Here is a 23,496-nt window from a genome sequence, read left to right as displayed (position 1 = left end):
GATGGGTTTCAGTGTGAGGGGAAGGGGTTTCAGTGTGTGGGGAAGGGGTTTCAGTGTGTGGGGAAGAGAATTCAGTGTGTGAGGATGGGTTTTAGTGTGTGGTTGAGGTGTTTCAGTCCGTGGGGAGGAGGTTTCAGTGTGTGTGGGGATGTGTTTCAGTGTGTGTGGAAGGGGTTTCAGTGTGTGGGGATGGGTTTCAGTGCGTGTGGAAGATGTTTCAGCGTGTGGGGAAGAGGTTTCAGTGTGTGGGGAAGAGGTTCCAGTGTGTGGGCATGGGTTTCAGTGTCTGGGGAAGGGGTTTCAGTGTGTGGGCAAGAGGTTTCAGTGTGTGTAGATGACTTTCTGTGTGTGGGGAAGCTGTTTCAGTGTGTGGGGAAGAGGTTTCAGTGTGTGGGATGGGTTTCAGTCTGCGGGGATGTGTTTCAGTGTGTGGGGAAGGGTTTTCAGTTTGTGGGGAAGAGGTTTCAGTGCGTGGGGAAGGTGTTTCAGTGTGTGGGGAAGGGGTTTCAGTGTGTGGGGAAGAGGTTTCAGTGTGCGGGGAAGGGGTTTCAGTATGTTGAAGTGGTTTCAGTGTTTGGGGAAGGGGTGTCAGTGTGCGGGGAAGGGTTTACAGTGTGTGTGGAAGGGGTTTCAGTGTGTGGGGAAGGGGTTTCAGTGTGTGTGGAAGAGGTTTCAGTGTGTGTGGAAGGGGTTTCAGTGTGTGGGGATGGGTTTCAGTGCGTGTGGAAGATGTTTCAGCGTGTGGGGAGGAGGTTTCAGTGTGTGGGTTGATGTTTCAGTGTGTGTGGAAGATGATTCAGTGCGTGGGGAAGGAGATTCAGTTTGAGGGGAAGAGGTTTCACTGTGTGGGGAAGAGGTTTCAGTGTTTGTGGAAGTGGTTTCAGTGCATTAGGAAGGGGTTTCAGTTTGTGGGGAAGAGGTTTCAGTGTGTGGGGAAGGGTTTCAGTCTGTGGGGCAGAGCTTTCAGTGTGTGGGGAAGAGGTTTCAGTGTGTGGGGTTGGGGTTCAGTTTGTGGGGCTGGGTTTCAGTGCATGGGGATGGGGTTTCAGTGCGTGGGGAAGAGGTTTCAGTGTGTGGGGATGGGTTTCAGTGTGTGTGGAAGGTGTTTCAGTGTGTGGGGAAGAGGTTTCAGTGCGTGGGGTGGAGGTTTCAGTGTGTGGGGATGGTTTTCAGTGTGTAGGGAAAGGTTTCAGTGTGTGGGGAAGAGGTATCAGTGTGTGGGGTAGAGGTTTCAATGTGTGGATGGGTTTCAGTGTGTGGGTAAGTGTTTCTGTGTGTGGGGAGGAGGTTTCAGTGTGTGCGGAACGGGTTTAAGAGTGTGTGGAAGAGGTTCAAGTGTGTGTGGAACGGGTTTCAGTGTGTGTGGAAGGTGTTTCAGTGTGTGCGGAAGGGGTTTCAGTGTGTTGGGAAGAGGATTCAGATTGTGGGCGAGAGGTTTCAGTGTGCGGGTATGGGTTTCAGTGCGTGGAGAAGGGTTTCAGGGTGTGGGGAAGGGTTTAAGTATGTGGTGAAGGGGTTTCAGTGTGTGTGGAAGGGGTTTCACGGTGTGGGGAAGGGGTTTCATTGTGTGTGGAAGAGATTTCAGTGTGTTTGGAAGGGGTTTCAGCGTGTGGGGAAGGGGTTTCTGCATGTGAGGAAGGGTTTCTGTGAGTGGGGAAGAGGTTTCAGTGTGTGGGGAAGAGGTTTCACTGTGTGGGGAAGAGGGTTCAGTGTGCGGGGAAGAGGTTTCAGTGTGTCGGGATGGGTTTCAGTGTGTGGGAAACGTGTTGCAGTCTGTGGGGATGTGTTTCAGTGTGCGGGGAATGGGATTCAGTGTGTGTGGAAGGGGTTTAAGCGTGTGGGGAAAGGGTTTCAGTGTGTGCCGAAGGGGTTTCAGTTTGTGGGGAAGAGGTTGCAGAGTGTGGGGAAGAGGTTTCAGGTTGTGTGGATGGGTTTCAGTGCTTGTGAATAATGTTTCAGCGTGTGGGGAAGAGGTTTCAGTGTGTGGGGAAGGGGTTTCAGTGTGTGGTGATGGGTTTCATTGTGTGGGGAATTGCTTCAGTGTGTGGGGATGGGTTTCAGTGTGTGGGGATGGGTTTCAGTGCATGTGGAAGAGATTTCAGTGTGTGTGGAAGGGGTTTCAGCGTGTGGGGAAGGGGTTTCAGCTTGTGGGGAAGGGTTTCAGTGTGCGGGGAAGGCATTTCAGTGTGTGGGGAAGGGGTTTCAGTGTATGTGGAAGGGGTTTCAGTGTGTGGGGAAGGGGTTTCAGTGTGCGGGGAAGGGGTTACAGTGTGTGTGGAAGGGGGTTCACTGTGTGGTGATGGGTTTCAGTGGGTGTGGAAGAAGTTTCAGCGTGTGGGGAAGAGGTTTCAGTGCTTGGGGAAGGAGTTTCAGTGTGTGGGGAAGAGGTTTCAGTGTGTGGTGAAGAGGTTTCAGTGTGTGTGGAAGAGGTTTCAGTGTGTGGGGAAGGGGTTTCAGTGTGTCGGGAAGAGATTTCAGTGTGCGGGGAAGGGGTTTCAGTGTGTGTGGAAGTGGTTTCAGTGTTTGGGGAAGGGGTTTCAGTGTGCGGGGAAGGGGTTACAGTGTGTGTGGAAGGGGTTTCAGAGTGTGGGGAAGGGGTTTCAGTGTGTGTGAAAGAGGTTTCAGAGGGTGTGGAAGGGGTTTCAGTGTGTGGGGATGGGCTTCAGTGCGTGTGGAAGTTGTTTTAGCGTGTGGGGAAGAGGTTTCAGTGTGTGGGGAAGATGTTTCAGTGTGTGTGGAAGATGATTCAGTGCGTGGGGAAGGAGTTTCAGTGTGAGAGGAAGAGGTTTCAATGTGTGGGGAAGAGGTTTCAGTGTGTGGGGAAGAGCTTTCAGTGTTTGTGGAAAAGGTTTCAGTGCGTGGGGAAGGGGTTTCAGTGTGTGGGGAAGAGGTTTCAGTGTGTGGGGAAGGTTTTCAGTCTGTGGGGAAGAGCTTTCAGTGTGTGTGGAAGAGGTTTAAGTGTGTGGGGATGGGTTTCAGTGTGTGGGGAAGGGTTTGAGTGTGTGGGGAAGAGGTTTCAGTGTGTGTGGAAGAGGTTTCAGTGCGTGGGGAAGGGGTTTCAGTTTGTGGGGAAGAGGTTTCAGTGTGTGGGGAAGAGGTTTCAGTGTGTGTGGAAGAGGTTTCAGTGCGTGGGGAAGGGGTTTCAGTTTGTGGGGAAGAAGTTTCAGTGTGCGGGGAAGGGGTTTCAGTGTGTGTGGAAGGGGTTTCAGTGTTTGGGGAAGGGGTTTCAGTGTGCGGGGAAGGGGTTACAGTGTGTGTGGAAGGTGTTTCAGTGTGTGGGGAAGATGTTTCAGCGTGTGGGGAAGAGGTTTCAGTGTGTGGGAAAGATGTTTCAGTGTGTGTGGAAGATGATTCAGTGCATGGGGAAGGAGTTTCAGTGTGAGGGGAAGAGGTTTCAGAGTGTGGGGAAGAGGTTTCAGTGTGTGGGGAAGAGGTTTCAGTGTTTGTGGAAGAGGTTTCAGTGCATGGGGAAGGGGTTTCAGTGTGTGGGGAAGAGGTTTCAGTGTGTGGGGAAGGGTTTCAGTCTGTGGGGAAGAGCTTTCAGTGTGTGGGGAAGAGGTTTCCGTGTCTGGGGATGGGTTTCAGTTGTTGGGGATGGGTTTCAGTGCATGGGAAAGGGCTTTCAGTGTGTGGGGAGGAGGTTTCAGTGTGTGGGGATGGGTTTCAATGTGTGGGGAAAGGGTTGCAGTGTGTGGGGATGAGGTTTCAGTGTGTGGGGTAGAGGTTCCAGTGTGTGGGGATGGGTTTCAGTGTGTAGGGAAAGGTTGCAGTGTGTGGGGAAGAGGTTTCAGTGTGTGGGGAAGAGGTGTCAGTGTGTGGGGACGGGTTTCAGTGTGTGGGGAAGTGTTTCACTGTGTGGGGAGGAAGTTTCAGTGTGTGCGGAAGGTGTTTCAGTGTGTGGGGAAGAGGTTTCAGTGTGTGGGGATGGGTTTCAGTTTGTGGGGAAGGGGTTTCAGTGTTTGTGGAAGGGGTTTCAGTGTGTGAGGAAGGGGTTTCAGTGTGCGGGGAAGGGGTTACAGTGTGTGCGGACGGGGTTTCAGTGTGTGGGGATGGTTTTCAATGGGTGTGGAAGATGTTTCAGCGTGTGGGGAAGAGGTTTCAGTGTGTGTGGAAGATGTTTCAGTGTGTGTGGAAGAGGTTTCAGTGCGTGCGGAAGGAGTTTCAGTGTGTGGGGAAGAGGTTTCAGTGTGTGGGGAAGAGGTTTCAGTGTGTGTGGAAGAGGTTTCAGTGCGTGGGGAAGGGGTTTCAGTGTGTGGGGAAGAGGTTTCAGTGTGCGGGGAAGGGGTTTCAGTGGGTGTGGAAGGGGTTTCAGTGTGTGGGGATGATGTTTCAGTGTTTGTGGAAGAGGTTTCAGTGCATGGGGAAGGGGTTTCAGTGTGTGGGGAAGAGGTTTCAGTGTGTGGGGAAGGGTTTTAGTCTTTGGGGAAGAGCTTTCAGTGTGTGGGGAAGAGGTTTCAGTGTCTGGGGATGGGTTTCAGTTGTTGGGGATGGGTTTCAGTGCATGGGGAAGGTGTTTCAGTGAATGGGGAAGAGGTTTCAGTGTGTGGGGATGGGTTTCAGTGTGTGGGGAAAGGGTTTCAGTGTGTGGGGATGAGGTTTCAGTGTGTGGGGTAGAGGTTCCAGTGTGTGGGGATGGGTTTCAGTGTGTAGGGAAAGGTTTCAGTGTGTGGGGAAGAGGTGTCAGTGTGTGGGGACGGGTTTCAGTGTATGGGGAAGTGTTTCACTGTGTAGGGAGGAGGTTTCAGTGTGCGGAAGGTGTTTCAGTGTGTGGGGAAGAGGTTTCAGTGTGTGCGGATGGGTTTCAGTTTGTGGGGAAGGGGTTTCAGTGTTTGTGGAAGGGTTTTCAGTGTGTGGGGAAGGGGTTTCAGTGTGCGGGGAAGGGGTTACAGTGTGTGCGGACGGGGTTTCAGTGTGTGGAGATGGTTTTCAGTGGGTGTGGAAGATGTTTCAGCGCGTGGGGAAGAGGTTTCAGTGTGTGGGGAAGATGTTTCAGTGTGTGTGGAAGAGGTTTCAGTGCGTGGGGAAGGAGTTTCAGTGTGTGGGGAAGAGGTTTCAGTGTGTGGGGAAGAGGTTTCAGTGTGTGTGGAAGAGGTTTCAGTGCGTGGGGAAGGGGTTTCAGTGTGTGGGGATGAGGTTTCAGTGTGCGGGGAAGGGGTTTCAGTGTGTGTGGAAGGGGTTTCAGTGTTTGGGGAAGGGGTTTCAGTGTGCGAGGAAGGTGTTACAGTGTGTGTGGAAGGTGTTTCAGTGTGTGGGGAAGGTGTTTCAGTGTGTGTGGAAGAGGTTTCAGTGTGTGTGGAAGGGGTTTCAGTGTGTGGGGATCGGTTTCAGTGCGTGTGGAAGATGTTTCAGCGTGTGGGGAAGAGGTTTCAGTGTGTGGGGAAGATGTTTCAGTGTGTGTGGAAGATGATTCAGTGCGTGGGGAAGGAGTTTCAGTGTGAGGGGAAGAGGTTTCAGCGTGTGGGGAAGAGGTTTCAGTGTGTGGGGAAGAGGTTTCAGTGTTTGTGGAAGAGGTTTCAGTGCATGGGGAAGGGGTTTCAGTGTGTGGGGAAGAGGTTTCAGTGTGTGGGGAAGGGTTTCAGTCTGTGGGGAAGAGCTTTCAGTGTGTGGGGAAGAGGTTTCAGTGTCTGGGGATGGGTTTCAGTTGTTGGGGATGGGTTTCAGTGCATGGGGAAGGGGCTTCAGTGTTTGGGGAAGAGGTTTCAGTATGTGGGGATGGGTTTCAGTGTGTGGGGAAAGGGATTCAGTGTGTGGGGATGAGGTTTCAGTGTGTGGGGTAGAGGTTCCAGTGTGTGGGGATGGGTTTCAGTGTGTAGGGAAAGGTTTCAGTGTGTGGGGAAGAGGTTTCAGTGTGTGGGGAAGAGGTGTCAGTGTGTGGGGACGGGTTTCAGTGTGTGGGGAAGTGTTTCACTGTGTGGGGAGGAAGTTTCAGTGTGTGCGGAAGGTGTTTCAGTGTGTGGGGAAGAGGTTTCAGTGCGTGGGGATGGGTTTCAGTTTGTGGGGAAGGGGTTTCAGTGTTTGTGGAAGGGTTTTCAGTGTGTGGGGAAGGGGTTTCAGTGTGCGGGGAAGGGGTTACACTGTGTGCGGACGGGGTTTCAGTGTGTGGGGATGGTTTTCAGAGGGTGTGGAAGATGTTTCAGCGTGTGGGGAAGAGGTTTCAGTGTGTGGGGAAGATGTTTCAGTATGTGTGGAAGAGGTTTCAGTGCGTGGGGAAGGAGTTTCAGTGTGTGGGGAAGTAGTTTCAGTGTATGGGGACGAGGTTTCAGTGTGTGTGGAAGAGGTTTCAGTGTGTGTGGAAGAGGTTTCAGTGCGTGGGGAAGGGGTTTCAGTGTGTGGGGAAGAGGTTTCAGTGTGCGGGGAAGGCGTTTCAGTGTGTGGGGATGGGGTTTCAGTGTTTGGGGAAGGGGTTACAGTGTGTGTGGAAGGGGTTTCAGTGTGTGGAGATGGGTTTCAGTGCGTGTGGAAGATGTGTCAGCGTGTGGGGAAGAGGTTTCAGTGTGTGGGGAAGATGTTTCAGTGTGTGTGGAAGATGATTCAGTGCGTGATGAATGAGTTTCAGTGTGAGGGAAGAGGTTTCACTGTGTGGGGAAGAGGTTTCAGTGTTTGTAGAAGTGGTTTCAGTGCGTGGGGAAGGGGTTTCAGTGTGTGGGGAAGAGGTTTCAGTGTGTGGGGAAGGGGTTTCAGTTTGTGGGGAAGGTGTTTTAATGTGTGGGGAAGAGGTTGCAGTGTGTGGGGAAGAGGTTCCAGTGTGTGGGGATGGGTTTCAGTGTCTGGGGAAGGGGTTTCAGTGTGTGGGGAATATGCTTCAGTGTGTGTAGATGACTTTCTGTGTGTGGGGAAGGTGTTTCAGTGTGTGGGGAAGAAGTTTCAGTGTGTGGGGAAGGGTTTCAGTCTGTAGGGAAAGGGTTCAGTGTGTGTGGAAGAGGTTTCAGTGTGTGGGGAAGGAGTTTCAGTGCGAGGGGAAGAGGTTTCACTGTGTGGGGAAGAGGTTTCAGTGTGTGGGGAGGAGGTTTCAGTGTGTGGGTTGATGTTTCAGTGTGTGTGGAAGATGATTCAGTTCGTGGGGAAGGAGTTTCAGTGCGAGGGGAAGAGGTTTCACTGTGTGGGGAAGAGGTTTCAGTGTGTGGGGAAGAGGTTTCAGTGTTTGTGGAAGTGGTTTCGGTGCGTTAGGAAGGGGTTTCAGTTTGTGGGGAAGAGGTTTCAGTGTGTGGGGAAGAGGTTTCACTGTGTGGGGATGGGTTTCAGTTTGTGGGGATGGGTTTCAGAGCATGGGGATGGGGCTTCAGTGCGTTGGGAAGAGGTTTCAGTGTGCGGGGATGGGTTTCAGTGTGTGTGGAAGGTGTTTCAATGTGTGGGGAAGAGGTTTCAGTGCGTGGTGTAGAGGTTTCAGTGTGTGGGGAAGGGTTTCAGTCTGTGGGGCAGAGGTTTCAATGTGTGTGGATGGGTTTCAGTGTGTGGGGAAGTGTTTCTGTGTGTGGGGAGGAGGTTTCAGTGTGTGCGGAAGGGGTTTAAGAGTGTGTGGAAGAGGTTCAAGTGTGTGTGGAACGGGTTTCAGTGTGTGTGGAAGAGGTTTCAGTGTGTGTGGAAGGGGTTTCAGTGTGTGGGGTTCGTTTTCAGTGCGTGTGGAAGATGTTTCAGCGTGTGGGGAAGAGGTTTCAGTGTGTGGGGAGATGTTTCAGTGTGTGTGGAAGATGATTCAGTGCGTGGGGAAGGAGTTTCAGTGTGAGGGGAAGAGGTTTCAGAGTGTGGGGAAGAGGTTTCAGTGTGTGGGGAAGAGGTTTCAGTGTTTGTGGAAGAGGTTTCAGTGCATGGGGAAGGGGTTTCAGTGTGTGGGGAAGAGGTTTCAGTGTGTGGGGAAGGGTTTCAGTCTGTGGGGAAGTGCTTTCAGTGTGTGGGGAAGAGGTTTCAGTGTCTGGGGATGGGTTTCAGTTGTTGGGGATGGGTTTCAGTGCATGGGGAAGGGGTTTCAGTGTGTGGGGAAGAGGTTTCAGTATGTGGGGATGGGTTTCAGTGTGTGGGGAAAGGGAGGTTTCAGTGTGTGTGGAAAGGGTTTCAGTGTGTGGGGATCGGTTTCAGTGCGTGTGGAAGATGTTTCAGCGTGTGGGGAAGAGGTTTCAGTGTGTGGGGAAGATGTTTCAGTGTGTGTGGAAGATGATTCAGTGCGTGGGGAAGGAGTTTCAGTGTGAGGGGAAGAGGTTTCAACGTGTGGGGAAGAGGTTTCAGTGTGTGGGGAAGAGGTTTCAGTGTTTGTGGAAGAGGTTTCAGTGCATGGGGAAGGGGTTTCAGTGTGTGGGGAAGAGGTTTCAGTGTGTGGGGAAGTGTTTCAGTCTGTGGGGAAGAGCTTTCAGTGTGTGGGGAAGAGGTTTCAGTGTCTGGGGATGGGTTTCTGTTGTTGGGGATGGGTTTCAGTGCATGGGGAAGGGGTTTCAGTGTGTGGGGAAGAGGTTTCAGTATGTGGGGATGGGTTTCAGTGTGTGGGGAAAGGGATTCAGTGTGTGGGGATGAGGTTTCAGTGTGTGGGGTAGAGGTTCCAGTGTGTGGGGATGGGTTTCAGTGTGTAGGGAAAGGTTTCAGTGTGTGGGGAAGAGGTTTCAGTGTGTGGGGAAGAGGTGTCAGTGTGTGGGGACGGGTTTCAGTGTGTGGGGAAGTGTTTCACTGTGTGGGGAGGAAGTTTCAGTGTGTGTGGAAGGTGTTTCAGTGTGTGGGGAAGAGGTTTCAGTGTGTGGGGATGGGTTTCAGTTTGTGGGGAAGGGGTTTCAGTGTTTGTGGAAGGGTTTTCAGTGTGTGGGGAAGGGGTTTCAGTGTGCGGGGAAGGGGTTACACTGTGTGCGGACGGGGTTTCAGTGTGTGGGGATGGTTTTCAGTGGGTGTGGAAGATGTTTCAGCGTGTGGGGAAGAGGTTTCAGTGTGTGGGGAAGATGTTTCACTATGTGTGGAAGAGGTTTCAGTGCGTGGGGAAGGAGTTTCAGTGTGTGGGGAAGAAGTTTCAGTGTGTGGGGACGAGGTTTCAGTGTGTGTGGAAGAGGTTTCAGTGTGTGTGGAAGAGGTTTCAGTGCGTGGGGAAGGGGTTTCAGTGTGTGGGGAAGAGGTTTCAGTGTGCGGGGAAGGCGTTTCAGTGTGTGGGGATGGGGTTTCAGTGTTTGGGGCAGGGGTTTCAGTGTGTGTGGGGATGTGTTTCAGTGTGTGTGGAAGGGGTTTCAGTGTGTGGAGATGGGTTTCAGTGCGTGTGGAAGATGTGTCAGCGTGTGGGGAAGAGGTTTCAGTGTGTGGGGAAGATGTTTCAGTGTGTGTGGAAGATGATTCAGTGCGTGATGAATGAGTTTCAGTGTGAGGGAAGAGGTTTCACTGTGTGGGGAAGAGGTTTCAGTGTTTGTAGAAGTGGTTTCAGTGCGTGGGGAAGGGGTTTCAGTGTGTGGGGAAGAGGTTTCAGTGTGTGGGGAAGGGGTTTCAGTTTGTGGGGAAGGTGTTTTAATGTGTGGGGAAGAGGTTGCAGTGTGTGGGGAAGAGGTTCCAGTGTGTGGGGATGGGTTTCAGTGTCTGGGGAAGGGGTTTCAGTGTGTGGGGAATATGTTTCAGTGTGTGTAGATGACTTTCTGTGTGTGGGGAAGGTGTTTCAGTGTGTGGGGAAGAGGTTTCAGTGTGTGGGGAAGGGTTTCAGTCTGTAGGGAAAGGGTTCAGTGTGTGTGGAAGAGGTTTCAGTGTGTGGGGAAGGAGTTTCAGTGCGAGGGGAAGAGGTTTCACTGTGTGGGGAAGAGGTTTCAGTGTGTGGGGAGGAGGTTTCAGTGTGTGGGTTGATGTTTCAGTGTGTGTGGAAGATGATTCAGTGCGTGGGGAAGGAGTTTCAGTGCGAGGGGAAGAGGTTTCACTATGTGGGGAAGAGGTTTCAGTGTGTGGGGAAGAGGTTTCAGTGTTTGTGGAAGTGGTTTCGGTGCGTTAGGAAGGGGTTTCAGTTTGTGGGGAAGAGGTTTCAGTGTGTGGGGAAGAGGTTTTACTGTGTGGGGATGGGTTTCAGTTTGTGGGGATGGGTTTCAGAGCATGGGGATGGGGCTTCAGTGCGTTGGGAAGAGGTTTCAGTGTGTGGGGATGGGTTTCAGTGTGTGTGGAAGGTGTTTCAATGTGTGGGGAAGAGGTTTCAGTGCGTGGTGTAGAGGTTTCAGTGTGTGGGGAAGGGTTTCAGTCTGTGGGGCAGAGGTTTCAATGTGTGTGGATGGGTTTCAGTGTGTGGGGAAGTGTTTCTGTGTGTGGGGAGGAGGTTTCAGTGTGTGCGGAAGGGGTTTAAGAGTGTGTGGAAGAGGTTCAAGTGTGTGTGGAACGGGTTTCAGTGTGTGTGGAAGAGGTTTCAGTGTGTGTGGAAGGGGTTTCAGTGTGTGGGGTTCGTTTTCAGTGCGTGTGGAAGATGTTTCAGCGTGTGGGGAAGAGGTTTCAGTGTGTGGGGAGATGTTTCAGTGTGTGTGGAAGATGATTCAGTGCATGGGGAAGGAGTTTCAGTGTGAGGGGAAGAGGTTTCAGAGTGTGGGGAAGAGGTTTCAGTGTGTGGGGAAGAGGTGTCAGTGTTTGTGGAAGAGGTTTCAGTGCATGGGGAAGGGGTTTCAGTGTGTGGGGAAGAGGTTTCAGTGTGTGGGGAAGGGTTTCAGTCTGTGGGGAAGAGCTTTCAGTGTGTGGGGAAGAGGTTTCAGTGTCTGGGGATGGGTTTCAGTTGTTGGGGATGGGTTTCAGTGCATGGGGAAGGGGTTTCAGTGTGTGGGGAAGAGGTTTCAGTATGTGGGGATGGGTTTCAGTGTGTGGGGAAAGGGAGGTTTCAGTGTATGTGGAAAGGGTTTCAGTGTGTGGGGATCGGTTTCAGTGCGTGTGGAAGATGTTTCAGCGTGTGGGGAAGAGGTTTCAGTGTGTGGGGAAGATGTTTCAGTGTGTGTGGAAGATGATTCAGTGCGTGGGGAAGGAGTTTCAGTGTGAGGGGAAGAGGTTTCAATGTGTGGGGAAGAGGTTTCAGTGTGTGGGGAAGAGGTTTCAGTGTTTGTGGAAGAGGTTTCAGTGCATGGGGAAGGGGTTTCAGTGTGTGGGGAAGAGGTTTCAGTGTGTGGGGAAGTGTTTCAGTCTGTGGGGAAGAGCTTTCAGTGTGTGGGGAAGAGGTTTCAGTGTCTGGGGATGGGTTTCAGTTGTTGGGGATGGGTTTCAGTGCATGGGGAAGGGGTTTCAGTGTGTGGGGAAGAGGTTTCAGTATGTGGGGATGGGTTTCAGTGTGTGGGGAAAGGGATTCAGTGTGTGGGGATGAGGTTTCAGTGTGTGGGGTAGAGGTTCCAGTGTGTGGGGATGGGTTTCAGTGTGTAGGGAAAGGTTTCAGTGTGTGGGGAAGAGGTTTCAGTGTGTGGGGAAGAGGTGTCAGTGTGTGGGGACGGGTTTCAGTGTGTGGGGAAGTGTTTCACTGTGTGGGGAGGAAGTTTCAGTGTGTGCGGAAGGTGTTTCAGTGTGTGGGGAAGAGGTTTCAGTGTGTGGGGATGGGTTTCAGTTTGTGGGGAAGGGGTTTCAGTGTTTGTGGAAGGGTTTTCAGCGTGTGGGGAAGGGGTTTCAGTGTGCGGGGAAGGGGTTACACTGTGTGCGGACGGGGTTTCAGTGTGTGGGGATGGTTTTCAGTGGGTGTGGAAGATGTTTCAGCGTGTGGGGAAGAGGTTTCAGTGTGTGGGGAAGATGTTTCAGTATGTGTGGAAGAGGTTTCAGTGCGTGGGGAAGGAGTTTCAGTGTGTGGGGAAGAAGTTTCAGTGTGTGGGGAAGAGGTTTCAGTGTGTGTGGAAGATGTTTCAGTGTGTGTGGAAGAGGTTTCAGTGCGTGGGGAAGGGGTTTCAGTGTGTGGGGAAGAGGTTTCAGTGTGCGGGGAAGGCGTTTCAGTGTGTGTGGATGGGGTTTCAGTGTTTGGGGCAGGGGTTTCAGTGTGTGTGGAAGGGGTTTCAGTGTGTGGAGATGGGTTTCAGTGCGTGTGGAAGATGTTTCAGCGTGTGGGGAAGAGGTTTCAGTGTGTGGGGAAGATGTTTCAGTGTGTATGGAAGATGATTCAGTGCTTGGTGAATGAGTTTCAGTGTGAGGGAAGAGGTTTCACTGTGTGGGGAAGAGGTTTCAGTGTTTGTAAAAGTGGTTTCAGTGCGTGGGGAAGGGGTTTCAGTCTGTGGGAAGAGGTTTCAGTGTGTGGGGAAGGGGTTTCAGTTTGTGAGGAAGGGGTTTTAATGTGTGGGGAAGAGGTTGCAGTGTGTGGGGAAGAGGTTCCAGTGTGTGGGGATGGGTTTCAGTGTCTGGGGAAGGGGTTTCAGTGTGTGGGGAATATGTTTCAGTGTGTGTAGATGACTTTCTGTGTGTGGGGAATGTGTTTCAGTGTGTGGGGAAGAGGTTTCAGTGTGTGGGGAAGGGTTTCAGTCTGTAGGGAAAGGGTTCAGTGTGTGTGGAAGAGGTTTCAGTGTGTGGGGAAGGAGTTTCTGTGCGAGGGGAAGAGGTTTCACTGTGTGGGGAAGAGGTTTCAGTGTGTGGGGAGGAGGTTTCAGTGTGTGGGTTGATGTTTCAGTGTGTGTGGAAGATGATTCAGTGCGTGTGGAAGGAGTTTCAGTGCGAGGGGAAGAGGTTTCACTGTGTGGGGAAGAGGTTTCAGTGTGTGGGGAAGAGGTTTCAGTGTTTGTGGAAGTGGTTTCAGTGCGTTAGGAAGGGGTTTCAGTTTGTGGGGAAGAGGTTTCAGTGTGTGGGGAAGAGGTTTCACTGTGTAGGGATGGGTTTCAGTTTGTGGGGATGGGTTTCAGTACATGGGGATGGGGCTTCAGTGCGTTGGGAAGAGGTTTCAGTGTGTGGGGATGGGTTTCAGTGTGTGTGGAAGGTGTTTCAATGTGTGGGGAAGAGGTTTCAGTGCGTGGTGTAGAGGTTTCAGTGTTATGGGGAAGGGTTTCAGTCTGTGGGGCAGAGCTTTCAGTGTGTGGGGAAGAGGTTTCAGTGTGTGGGGATGGGTTTCAGTTTGTGGGGATGGGTTTCAGTGCATGGGGAAGGTGTTTCAGTGTGTGGGGAAGAGGTTTCAGTGTGTGGGGTAGAGGTTTCATTGTGTGGGGATGGGTTTCAGTGTGCAGGGAAAGGTTTCAGTGTGTGGGGAAGAGGTTTCAATGTGTGTGGGGAAGAGGTTTCAATGTGTGTGGATGGGTTTCAGTGTGTGGGGAAGTGTTTCTGTGTGTGGGGAGGAGGTTTCAGTGTATGCGGAAGGGGTTTAAGAGTGTGTGGAAGAGGTTCAAGTGTGTGTGGAACGGGTTTCAGTGTGTGTGGAAGGTGTTTCAGTGTGTGCAGAAGGGGTTTCAGTGTGTGGGGAAGAGGTTTAAGATTGTGGGGGAGAGGTTTCGGTGTGCGGGGATGGGTTTCAGTGCGTGGAGAAGGGTTTCATGGTGTGGGGAAGGGTTTAAGTATGTGGGGACGGGGTTTCATTGTGTGTGGATGAGATTTCAGTGTGTGTGGAAGGGGTTTCAATGTGTGTGGAAGGGGTTTCAGTGTGTGTGGAAGGGGTTTCAGCGTGTGGGGAAGGGGTTTCAGCGTGTGGGGAAGGGATTCTGTGAGTGGGGAAGAGGTTTCAATGTGTGGGGAAGAGTTTTCAGTGTGTGGGGAAGAGGTTTCAGTGTGCGGGGAAGAGGTTTCAGTGTGCGGGGAAGAGGTTTCAGTGTGTCGGGATGGGTTTCAGTGTGTGGGAAAGGTGTTTCAGTCTGTGGGGATGGGTTTCAGTGTGCGGGGAATGGGTTTCAGTGTGTGTGGAAGGGGTTTAAGCGTGTGGGGAAAGGGTTTCAGTGTGTGCCGAAGGGGTTTCAGTTTGTGGGGAAGAGGTTTCAGAGTGTGGGGATGAGGTTTCAGTGTGTGGGGATGGGTTTCAGTGCGTGTGAAAGATGTTTCAGCGTGTGGGGAAGAGGTTTCAGTGTGTGGGGAAGGGGTTTCAGTGTATGGGGAAGGGGTTTCAGTGTGTGCGGAAGGGGTTTCAGTGCATGTGGAAGAGGTTTCAGTGTGTGTGGAAGGGGTTTCAGCGTGTGGGGAAGGGCTTTCAGCTTGTGGGGAAGGGTTTCAGTGTGCGGGGAAGGTATTTCAGTGTGTGGGGAAGGGGTTTCAGTGTATGTGGAAGGGGTTTCAGTGTGTGGGGAAGCGGTTTCAGTGTGCGGGGAAGGGGTTACAGTGTGTGTGGAAGGGGGTTCACTGTGTGGTGATGGGTTTCAGTGGGTGTGGAAGAGGTTTCAGCGTGTGGGGAAGAGGTTTCAGTGCTTGGGGAAGGAGTTTCAGTGTGTGGGGAAGAGGTTTCAGTGTGTGGGGAAGAGGTTTCAGTGTGTGTGAAAGAGGTTTCAGAGCGTGGGGAAGGGGTTTCAGTGTGTCGGGAAGAGATTTCAGTGTGCGGGGAAGGGGTTTCAGTGTGTGTGGAAGTGGTTTCAGTGTTTGGGGAAGGGGTTTCAGTGTGCGGGGAAGGGGTTACAGTGTGTGTGGAAGGGGTTTCAGAGTGTGGGTAGGGGTTTCAGTGTGTGTGGAAGAGGTTTCAGTGGGTGTGGAAGGGGTTTCAGTTTGTGGGGATGGGTTTCAGTGCGTGTGGAAGTAGTTTCAGCGTGTGGGGAAGAGGTTTCAGTGTGTGGGGAAGATGTTTCAGTGTGTGTGGAAGATGATTCAGTGCGTGGGGAAGGAGTTTCAGTGTGAGAGGAAGAGGTTTCAATGTGTGGGGAAGAGGTTTCAGTGTGTGGGGAAGAGTTTTCAGTGTTTGTGGAAGAGGTTTCAGTGCGTGGGGAAGGGGTTTCAGTGTGTGGGGAAGAGGTTTCAGTGTGTGGGGAAGGTTTTCAGTCTGTGGGGAAGAGCTTTCAGTGTGTGGGGAAGAGGTTTCAGTGTGTGGGGATGGGTTTCAGTGTGTGGGGAAGGGTTTCAGTGCATGGGGAAGAGGTTTCAGAGTGCGCCGAAGAGGTTTCAGTGTGTGGGGATAGGTTTCAGTGTGTGGGGAAGGTGTTTCAGTCTGTGGGGATGTTTTTCAGTGTGTGGGGAACGGGTTTCAGTGTGTGTGGAAGGGGTTTCAGCGTGTGGGAAAGGGGTTTCAGTGTGTATGGAAGGGGTTTCAGTGTGTGGGGAAGAGGTTTCACAGTGTGGGACGAGGTTTCAGTGTGTGGGCATGGGTTTCAGTGCGTGTGAAAGATGTTTCAGCGTGTGGGGGATTGTTTCAGTGTGTGGGGAAGAGGTTTCAGTGTGTGGGGATGGGTTTCAGTGCGTGGGGAAGGTGTTTCAGTGCATGTGGAAGAGGTTTCTGTGTGCGGGGAAGGGATTTCAGTGTGTGGGGAAGGGGTTTCAGTGTTTGTGGAAGGGGTTTCAGTGTGTGGGGAAGGGGTTTCAGTGTGCGGGGAAGGGGTTACAGTGTGTGTGGACGGGGTTTCAGTGTGTGGGGATGGTTTTCAGTGGGTGTGGAAGATGTTTCAGCGTGTGGGGAAGAGGTTTCAGTGTGTGGGGAAGATGTTTCAGTGTGTGTGGAAGAGGTTTCAGTGCGTGGGGAAGGAGTTTCAGTGTGTGGGGAAGAGGTTTCAGTGTGTGGGGAAGAGGTTTCAGTGTGTGTGGAAGAGGTTTCAGTGCGTGGGGAAGGGGTTTCAATGTGTGGTGAAGAGGTTTCAGTGTTTGGGAAAGGGGTTTCAGTGTGCGGGGAAGGGGTTACAGTGTGTGTGGACGGTGTTTCAGTGTGTGTGGAAGAGGTTTCAGTGTGTGTGGAAGCGCTTTCAGTGTGTGGGGATCGGTTTCAATGAGTGTGGAAGATGTTTCAGAGTGTGGGGAAGAGGTTTCAGTGTGTGGGGAAGATGTTTCAGTGTGTGTGGAAGATGATTCAGTGCGTGGGGAAGGAGTTTCAGTGTGAGGGGAAGAGGTTTTAGAGTGTGGGGAAGAGGTTTCAGTGTGTGGGGAAGAGGTTTCAGTGTTTGTGTAAGAGGTTTCAGTGCATGGGGAAGGGGTTTCAGTGTGTGGGGAAGAGGTTTCAGTGTGTGGGGAAGGGTTTCAGTCTGTGGGGAAGAGCTTTCAGTGTGTGGGGAAGAGGTTTCAAGGTGTGGGGATGGGTTTCAGTGTGTGGGGATGAGGTTTCAGTGTGTGGGGTAGAGGTTCCAGTGTGTGGGGATGGGTTTCAGTGTGTAGGGAAAGGTTTCAGTGTTTTGGGAAGAGGTTTCAGTGTGTGGGGAGGAAGTTTCAGTGTCTGCGGAAGGTGTTTCAGTGTGTGGGGAAGAGGTTTCAGTGTGTGGGGATGGGTTTCAGTTTGTGGGGAAGGGGTTTCTGTGTTTGTGGAAGGGGTTTCAGTTTGTGGGGAAGGGGTTTCAGTGTTTGTGGAAGGGGTTTCAGTGTGTGGGGAAGGGGTTACAGTGTGTGCGGACGGGGTTTCAGTGTGTGGGGATGGTTTTCAGTGGGTGTGGAAGATGTTTCAGCGTGTGGGGAAGATGTTTCAGTGTGTGGGGAAGATGTTTCAGTGTGTGTGGAAGAGGTTTCAGTGCGTGGGGAAGGAGTTTCAGTGTGTGGGGAAGAAGTTTCAGTGTGTGGGGAAGAGGTTTCAGTGTGTGTGGAAGAGGTTTCAGTGTGTGTGGAAGAGGTTTCAGTGCGTGGGGAAGGGGTTTCAGTGTGTGGGGAAGAGGTTTTAGTGTGCGGGGAAGGGGTTTCAGTGTGTGTGGAAGGGTTTTCAGTGTTTGGGGAAGGTGTTTCAGTGTGTGGGGGATGTGTTTCAGTGTGTGGGGAAGGTGTTTCAGTGTGTGGGGAATATGTTTCAGTGTGTGTAGATGACTTTCTGTGTGTGGGGAAGGTGTTTCAGTGTGTGGGGAAGAGGTTTCAGTGTGTGGTGAATGGTTTCAGTCTGTAGGGAAAGGGTTCAGTGTGTGTGGAAGAGGTTTCAGTGTGTGGGGATGGGTTTCAGTGCGTGTGGAAGATGTTTCAGCGTGTGGGGAGGAGGTTTCAGTGTATGGGTTGATGTTTCAGTGTGTGTGGAAGATGATTCAGTGCGTGGGGAAGGAGTTTCAATGCGAGGGGAAGAGGTTTCACTGTGTGGGGAAGAGGTTTCAGTGCGTGGGGAAGAGGTTTCAGTGTTTGTGGAAGTGATTTCAGTGCGTTAGGAAGGGGTTTCAGTTTGTGGGGAAGAGGTTTCAGTGTGTGGGGAAGAGGTTTCAGTGTGTGTGGAAGGTTTTTCAGTGTGTGGGGAAGAGGTTTCAGTGCGTGGGGAAGGGGTTTCAGTGTGTGGGGAAGAGGTTTCAGTGTGCGTGGAAGGGGTTTCAGTGTGTGTGGAAGGGGCTTCAGTGTTTGGGGAAGGGGTTTCAGTGTGTGGGGATGGGTTTCAGTGCGTGTGGAAGATGTTTCAGCGTGTGGGGAAGATGTTTCAGTGTGTGTGGAAGATGATTCAGTGCGTGGTGAAGGAGTTTCAGTGTGAGGGGAAGAGGTTTCACTGTGTGGGGAAGAGGTTTCAGTGTGTGGGGAAGAGGTTTCAGTGTTTGTAGAAGTGGTTTCAGTGCGTGGGCAAGGGGTTTCAGTGTGTGGGGAAGAGGTTTCAGTGTGTGAGGAAGAGGTTGCAGTGTGTGGGGAAGAGGTTTCAGTGCGTGGGGAAGGAGTTTCAGTGTGTGGGGAAGAAGTTTCAGTGTGTGGGGAAGAGGTGTCAGTGTGTGTGGAAGAGGTTTCAGTGTGTGTGGAAGAGGTTTCAGTGCGTGGGGAAGGGGTTTCAGTGTGTGGGGAAGAAGTTTCAGTGTGTGGGGAAGAGGTTTCAGTGTGTGTGGAAGAGGTTTCAGTGTGTGTGGAAGAGGTTTCAGTGCGTGGGGAAGGGGTATCAGTGTGTGGGGAAGATGTTTTAGTGTGCGGGGAAGGGGTTTCAGTGTGTGTGGACGGGGTTTCAGTGTTTGGGGAAGGTGTTTCAGTGTGTGTGGAAGGGGTTTCAGTGTGTGGGGATGGGTTTCAGTGCGTGTGGAAGATGTTTCAGCGTGTGGGGAAGAGGTTTCAGTGTGTGGGGAAGAGGTTTCAGTGTGTGTGGAAGATGATTCAGTGCGTGGTGAAGGAGTGTCAGTGTGAGGGGAAGAGGTTTCACTGTGTGGGGAAGAGGTTTCAGTGTGTGGGGAAGAGGTTTCAGTGTTTGTAGAAGTGGTTTCAGTGCGTGGGGAAGGGGTTTCAGTGTGTGGGGAAGAGGTTTCAGTGTGTGGGGAAGGGGTTTCAGTTTGTGGGGAAGGGGTTTCAATGTGTGGGGAAGAGGTTGCAGTGTGTGGGGAAGAGGTTCCAGTGTGTGGGGATGGGTTTCAGTGTCTGGGGAAGGGGTTTCAGTGTGTGGGGAATATGTTTCAGTGTGTGCAGATGACTTTCTGTGTGTGGGGAAGGTGTTTCAATGTGGGGAAGAGGTTTCAGTGTGTGGGGAAGGGTTTCAGTCTGTAGGGAAAGGGTTCAGTGTGTGTGGAAGATGATTCAGTGCGTGGGGATGGAGTTTCAGTGCGTGGGGAAGAGGTTTCACTGTGTGGGGAAGAGGTTTCAGTGTGTGGGGAAGAGGTTTCAGTGTTTGTGGAAGTGGTTTCAGTGCGTTAGGAAGGGGTTTCAGTTTGTGGGGAAGAGGTTTCAGTGTGTGGGGAAGAGGTTTCACTGTGTGGGGATGGGTTTCAGTTTGTGGGGATGGGCTTCAGTGCATGGGGATGGGGTTTCAGTGCGTTGGGAAGAGGTTTCAGTGTGTGGGAAAGAGGTTTCAGTGTGTGTGGAAGGTGTTTCAGTGTGTGGGGAAGAGGTTTCAGTGCGTGGGGAAGGGGTTTCAGTGTGTGGGGAAGAGGTTTCAGTGTGCGGGGAAGGGGTTTCAGTGTGTGTGGAAGGGGTTTCAGTGTTTGGGTAAGGGGCTTCAGTGTGTGTGGGGATGTGTTTCAGTGTTTGTGGTTGGGGTTTCAGTGTGTGGGGATGGGTTTCAGTGCGTGTGGAAGATGTTTCAGCGTGTAGGGAAGAGGTTTCAGTGTGTGGGGATGATGTTTCAGTGTGTGTGGAAGATGATTCAGTGCGTGGTGAAGGAGTTTCAGTGTGAGGGGAAGAGGTTTCACTGTGTGGGGAAGAGGTTTCAGTGTGTGGGGAAGAGGTTTCAGTGTTTGTAGAAGTGGTTTCAGTGCGTGGGCAAGGGGTTTCAGTGTGTGGGGAAGAGGTTTCAGTGTGTGGGGAAGAGGTTGCAGTGTGTGGGGAAGAGGTTCCAGTGTGTGGGGATGGGTTTCAGTGTCTGGGGATGGGGTTTCAGTGTGTGGGGAATATGTTTCAGTGTGTGTAGATGACTTTCTGTGTGTGGGGAAGGTGTTTCAGTGTGTGGGGAAGAGGTTTCAGTGTGTGGGGAAGGGTTTCAGTGCGTGTGGAAGATGTTTCAGCGTGTGGGGAGGAGGTTTCAGTGTGTGGGTTGATGTTTCAGTGTGTGTGGAAGATGATTCAGTGCGTGGGGAAGGAGTTTCAGTGCGAGGGGTAGAGGTTTCACTGTGTGGGGAAGAGGTTTTAGTGTGTGGGGAAGAGGTTTCAGTGTTTGTGGAAGTGGTTTCAGTGCGTTAGGAAGGGGTTTCAGTTTGTGGGGAAGAGGTTTCAGTGTGTGGGGAAGAGGTTTCACTGTGTGGGGATGGGTTTCAGTTTGTGGGGATGGGTTTCAGTGCATGGGGATGGGGTTTCAGTGCGTTGGGAAGAGGTTTCAGTGTGTGGGGATGGGTTTCAGTGTGTGTGGAAGGTGTTTCAGTGTGTGGGGAAGAGGTTTCAGTGTGTGCGGAAGGGTTTCAGTCTGTGGGGCAGAGCTTTCAGTGTGTGGGGAAGAGGTTTCAGTGTGTGGGGATGGGTTTCAGTTTGTGGGGATGGGTTTCAGTGCATGGGGAAGGTGTTTCAGTTTGTGGGGAAGAGGTTTCAGTGTGTGGGGTAGAGGTTTCAGTGTGTGGGGATGGGTTTCAGTTTGCAGGGAAAAGTTTCAGTGTGTGGGGAAGAGGTTTCAGTGTGTGGGGAAGAGGTTTCAATGTGTGTGGATGGGTTTCAATGTTTGGGGAAGTGTTTCTGTGTGTGGGGAGGAGGTTTCAGTGTGTGCGGAAGGGGTTTAAGAGTGTGTGGAAGAGGTTCAAGTGTGTGTGGAACGGGTTTCAGTGTGTGTGGAAGGTGTTTCAGTGTGTGCAGAAGGGGTTTCAGTGTGTGGGGAAGAGGTTTCAGATTGTGGGGGAGAGGTTTCTTTGTGCGGGGATGGGTTTCAGTGCGTGGAGAAGGGTTTCAGGGTGTGGGGAAGGGTTTAAGTATGTGGGGAAGGGCTTTCAGTGTGTGTGGAAGGGGTTTCACGGTGTGAGGAAGGGGTTTCATTGTGTGTGGAAGAGATTTCAGTGTGTGGGGAAGAGGTTTCAGTGTTTGTGGAAGTGGTTTCAGTGCGTGGGCAAGGGGTTTCAGTGTGTGGGGAAGAGGTTTCAGTGTGTGGGGAAGAGGTTGCAGTGTGTGGGGAAGAGGTTCCAGTGTGTGGGGATGGGTTTCAGTGTCTGGGGATGGGGTTTCAGTGTGTGGGGAATATGTTTCAGTGTGTGTAGATGACTTTCTGTGTGTGGGGAAGGTGTTTCAGTGTGTGGGGAAGAGGTTTCAGTGTGTGGGGAAGGGTTTCAGTGCGTGTGGAAGATGTTTCAGCGTGTGGGGAGGAGGTTTCAGTGTGTGGGTTGATGTTTCAGTGTGTGTGGAAGATGATTCAGTGCGTGGGCAAGGAGTTTCAGTGCGAGGGGTAGAGGTTTCACTGTGTGGGGAAGAGGTTTTAGTGTGTGGGGAAGAGGTTTCAGTGTTTGTGGAAGTGGTTTCAGTGCGTTAGGAAGGGGTTTCAGTTTGTGGGGAAGAGGTTTCAGTGTGTGGGGAAGAGGTTTCACTGTGTGGGGATGGGTTTCAGTTTGTGGGGATGGGTTTCAGTGCATGGGGATGGGGTTTCAGTTCGTTGGGAAGAGGTTTCAGTGTGTGGGGATGGGTTTCAGTGTGTGTGGAAGGTGTTTCAGTGTGTGGGGAAGAGGTTTCAGTGTGTGCGGAAGGGTTTCAGTCTGTGGGGCAGAGCTTTCAGTGTGTGGGGAAGAGGTTTCAGTGTGTGGGGATGGGTTTCAGTTTGTGGGGTTGGGTTTCAGTGCATGGGGAAGGTGTTTCAGTTTGTGGGGAAGAGGTTTCAGTGTGTGGGGTAGAGGTTTCAGTGTGTGGGGATGGGTTTCAGTTTGCAGGGAAAAGTTTCAGTGTGTGGGGAAGAGGTTTCAGTGTGTGGGGAAGAGGTTTCAATGTGTGTGGATGGGTTTCAATGTTTGGGGAAGTGTTTCTGTGTGTGGGGAGGAGGTTTCAGTGTGTGCGGAAGGGGTTTAAGAGTGTGTGGAAGAGGTTCAAGTGTGTGTGGAACGGGTTTCAGTGTGTGTGGAAGGTGTTTCAGTGTGTGCAGAAGGGGTTTCAGTGTGTGGGGAAGAGGTTTCAGATTGTGGGGGAGAGGTTTCTTTGTGCGGGGATGGGTTTCAGTGCGTGGAGAAGGGTTTCAGGGTGTGGGGAAGGGTTTAAGTATGTGGGGAAGGGCTTTCAGTGTGTGTGGAAGGGGTTTCACGGTGTGAGGAAGGGGTTTCATTGTGTGTGGAAGAGATTTCAGTGTGTGTGGAAGGGGTTTCAATGTGTGTGGAAGGGGTTTCAGTGTGTGTGGAAGGGGTTTCAGCGAGTGGGGAAGGGGTTTCAGCGTGTGGGGAAGGGATTCTGTGAGTGGGGAAGAGGTTTCAATGTGTGGGGAAGAGTTTTCAGTGTGTGGGGAAGAGGTTTCAGTGCGCGGGGAAGAGGTTTCAGTGTGTGGGGATGGGTTTCAGTGTGTGGGAAATGTGCTTCATTCTGTGGGGATGGGTTTCAGTGTGCGGGGAATGGGTTTCAGTGTGTGTGGAAGGGGTTTAAGCGTGTGGGGAAAGGGTTTCAGTGTGTGCCGAAGGGTTTTCAGTTTGTGGGGAAGAGGTTTCAGAGTGAGGGGAAGAGGTTTCAGTTTGTGGGGATCGGTTTCAGTGCGTGTGAAAGATGTTTCAGCGTGTGGGGAAGAGGTTTCAGTTTGTGGGGAAGGGGCTTCAGTGTGTGGGGATGGGTTTCATTGTGTGGGGAATTGCTTCAGTGTGTGGGGATGGGTTTCAGTGTGTGGGGATGGGTTTCAGTGTGTGCGGAAGGGTTTTCAGTGCATGTGGAAGAAGTTTCAGTGTGTGTGGAAGGGGTTTCAGCGTGTGGGGAAGGGGTTTCAGCTTGTGGGGAAGGGTTTCAGTGTTTGTGGAAGGGGTTTCAGTGTGTGGGGAAGGGGTTTCAGTGTGCGGGGAATGGGTTACAGTGTGTGTGGCAGGGGTTTCAGTGTGTGGTGATGGGTTTCAGTGGGTGTGGAAGAAGTTTCTGCGTGTGGGGAAGAGGTTTCAGTGTGTGGGGAAGATTTTTCAGTGTGTGTGGAAGATGTTTCAGTGCTTGGGGAAGGAGTTTCAGTGTGTGGGGAAGAGGTTTCAGTTTGTGGGGAAGAGGTTTCAGTGTGTGTGGAAGAGGTTTCAGAGCGTGGGGAAGGGGTTTCAGTGTGTCGGGAAGAGATTCCAGTGTGCGGGGAAGGGGTTTCAGTGTGTGTGGAAGTGGTTTCAGTGTTTGGGGAAGGGGTTTCAGTGTGTGGGGAAGAGGTTTCAGTGTGCGGGAAAGGGGTTTCAGTGTGTGGGAATGGGTTTCAGTGTGTGGGAATGGGTTTCAGTGTGTGGGGAGGTGGTTTCAGTGTGTGGGGAAGGGTTTCAGTGTGTGGGGAATGTGTTTCAATGTGTGCGGAAGGGGTTTCAGTGTGTGGGGAATGTGTTTCAGTGTGTGGAAGGTGTTTCACTGTGTGGGGAAGGGGTTTCAGTGGTTGAGGAAGGTGATTCAGTGTGTGGGGAAGGTGTTTCAGTGTGTGGGGAAGGTGATTCAGTGTGAGGGGAAATTGTTTCAGTGTGTGTGGAAGGGGTTTCAGTGTGTGGGAATTTGTTTCAGTGTGTTGGGAAGTGTTTCAGTGTGTGGGGAAGGTGTTTCAGTGTGTGGGGAAGGGTTTCAGTGTGTGGGGAAGGTGTTTCAGCGTGTGGGGAAGGGGTTTCAGTGTTTGAGGAAGGGGTTTCAGTGTGTGGGGAAGGTGTTTCAGTGTGTGGGGAAGGTGTTTCAATGTGTGTGGAAGTGGTTTCAGTGTGTGGGAATGGGTTTCAGTGTGTGGCAAAGGGTTTTCAGTGTGTGTGGAAGGGTTTCAGTGTGTGGGGAAGGTGTTTCAGTGTGTGCGGATGGTGTTTCAGTGTGTTTGGAAGGATTTCAATGTGTGGGGATGGGGTTTCAGTGTGTGGGGAAGGCGTTTCAGTGTGTGGGGAAGGTATTTCAGTGTGTGTGGAAGGGATTTCAGTGTATGGGGAAAGTGTTTCAGTGTGTGGGGAAGCGGTTTCAGTGTGTGGGGAAGGGTTTCAGTGTGTGGGGAAGTGTTTCACTGTGTGGGGAATGGTTTCAGTGTGTGGGGATGTGTTTCAGTGTGTGGGGAAGGGTTTCATTGTGTGGGGAAGGGGT

This window comes from Heterodontus francisci, chromosome 28 (genome assembly GCF_036365525.1).
Source record: "Heterodontus francisci isolate sHetFra1 chromosome 28, sHetFra1.hap1, whole genome shotgun sequence".
Classification (NCBI taxonomy): Eukaryota; Metazoa; Chordata; class Chondrichthyes; order Heterodontiformes; family Heterodontidae; genus Heterodontus; species Heterodontus francisci.
Note: the sequence above shows the minus strand (reverse complement) of the source record.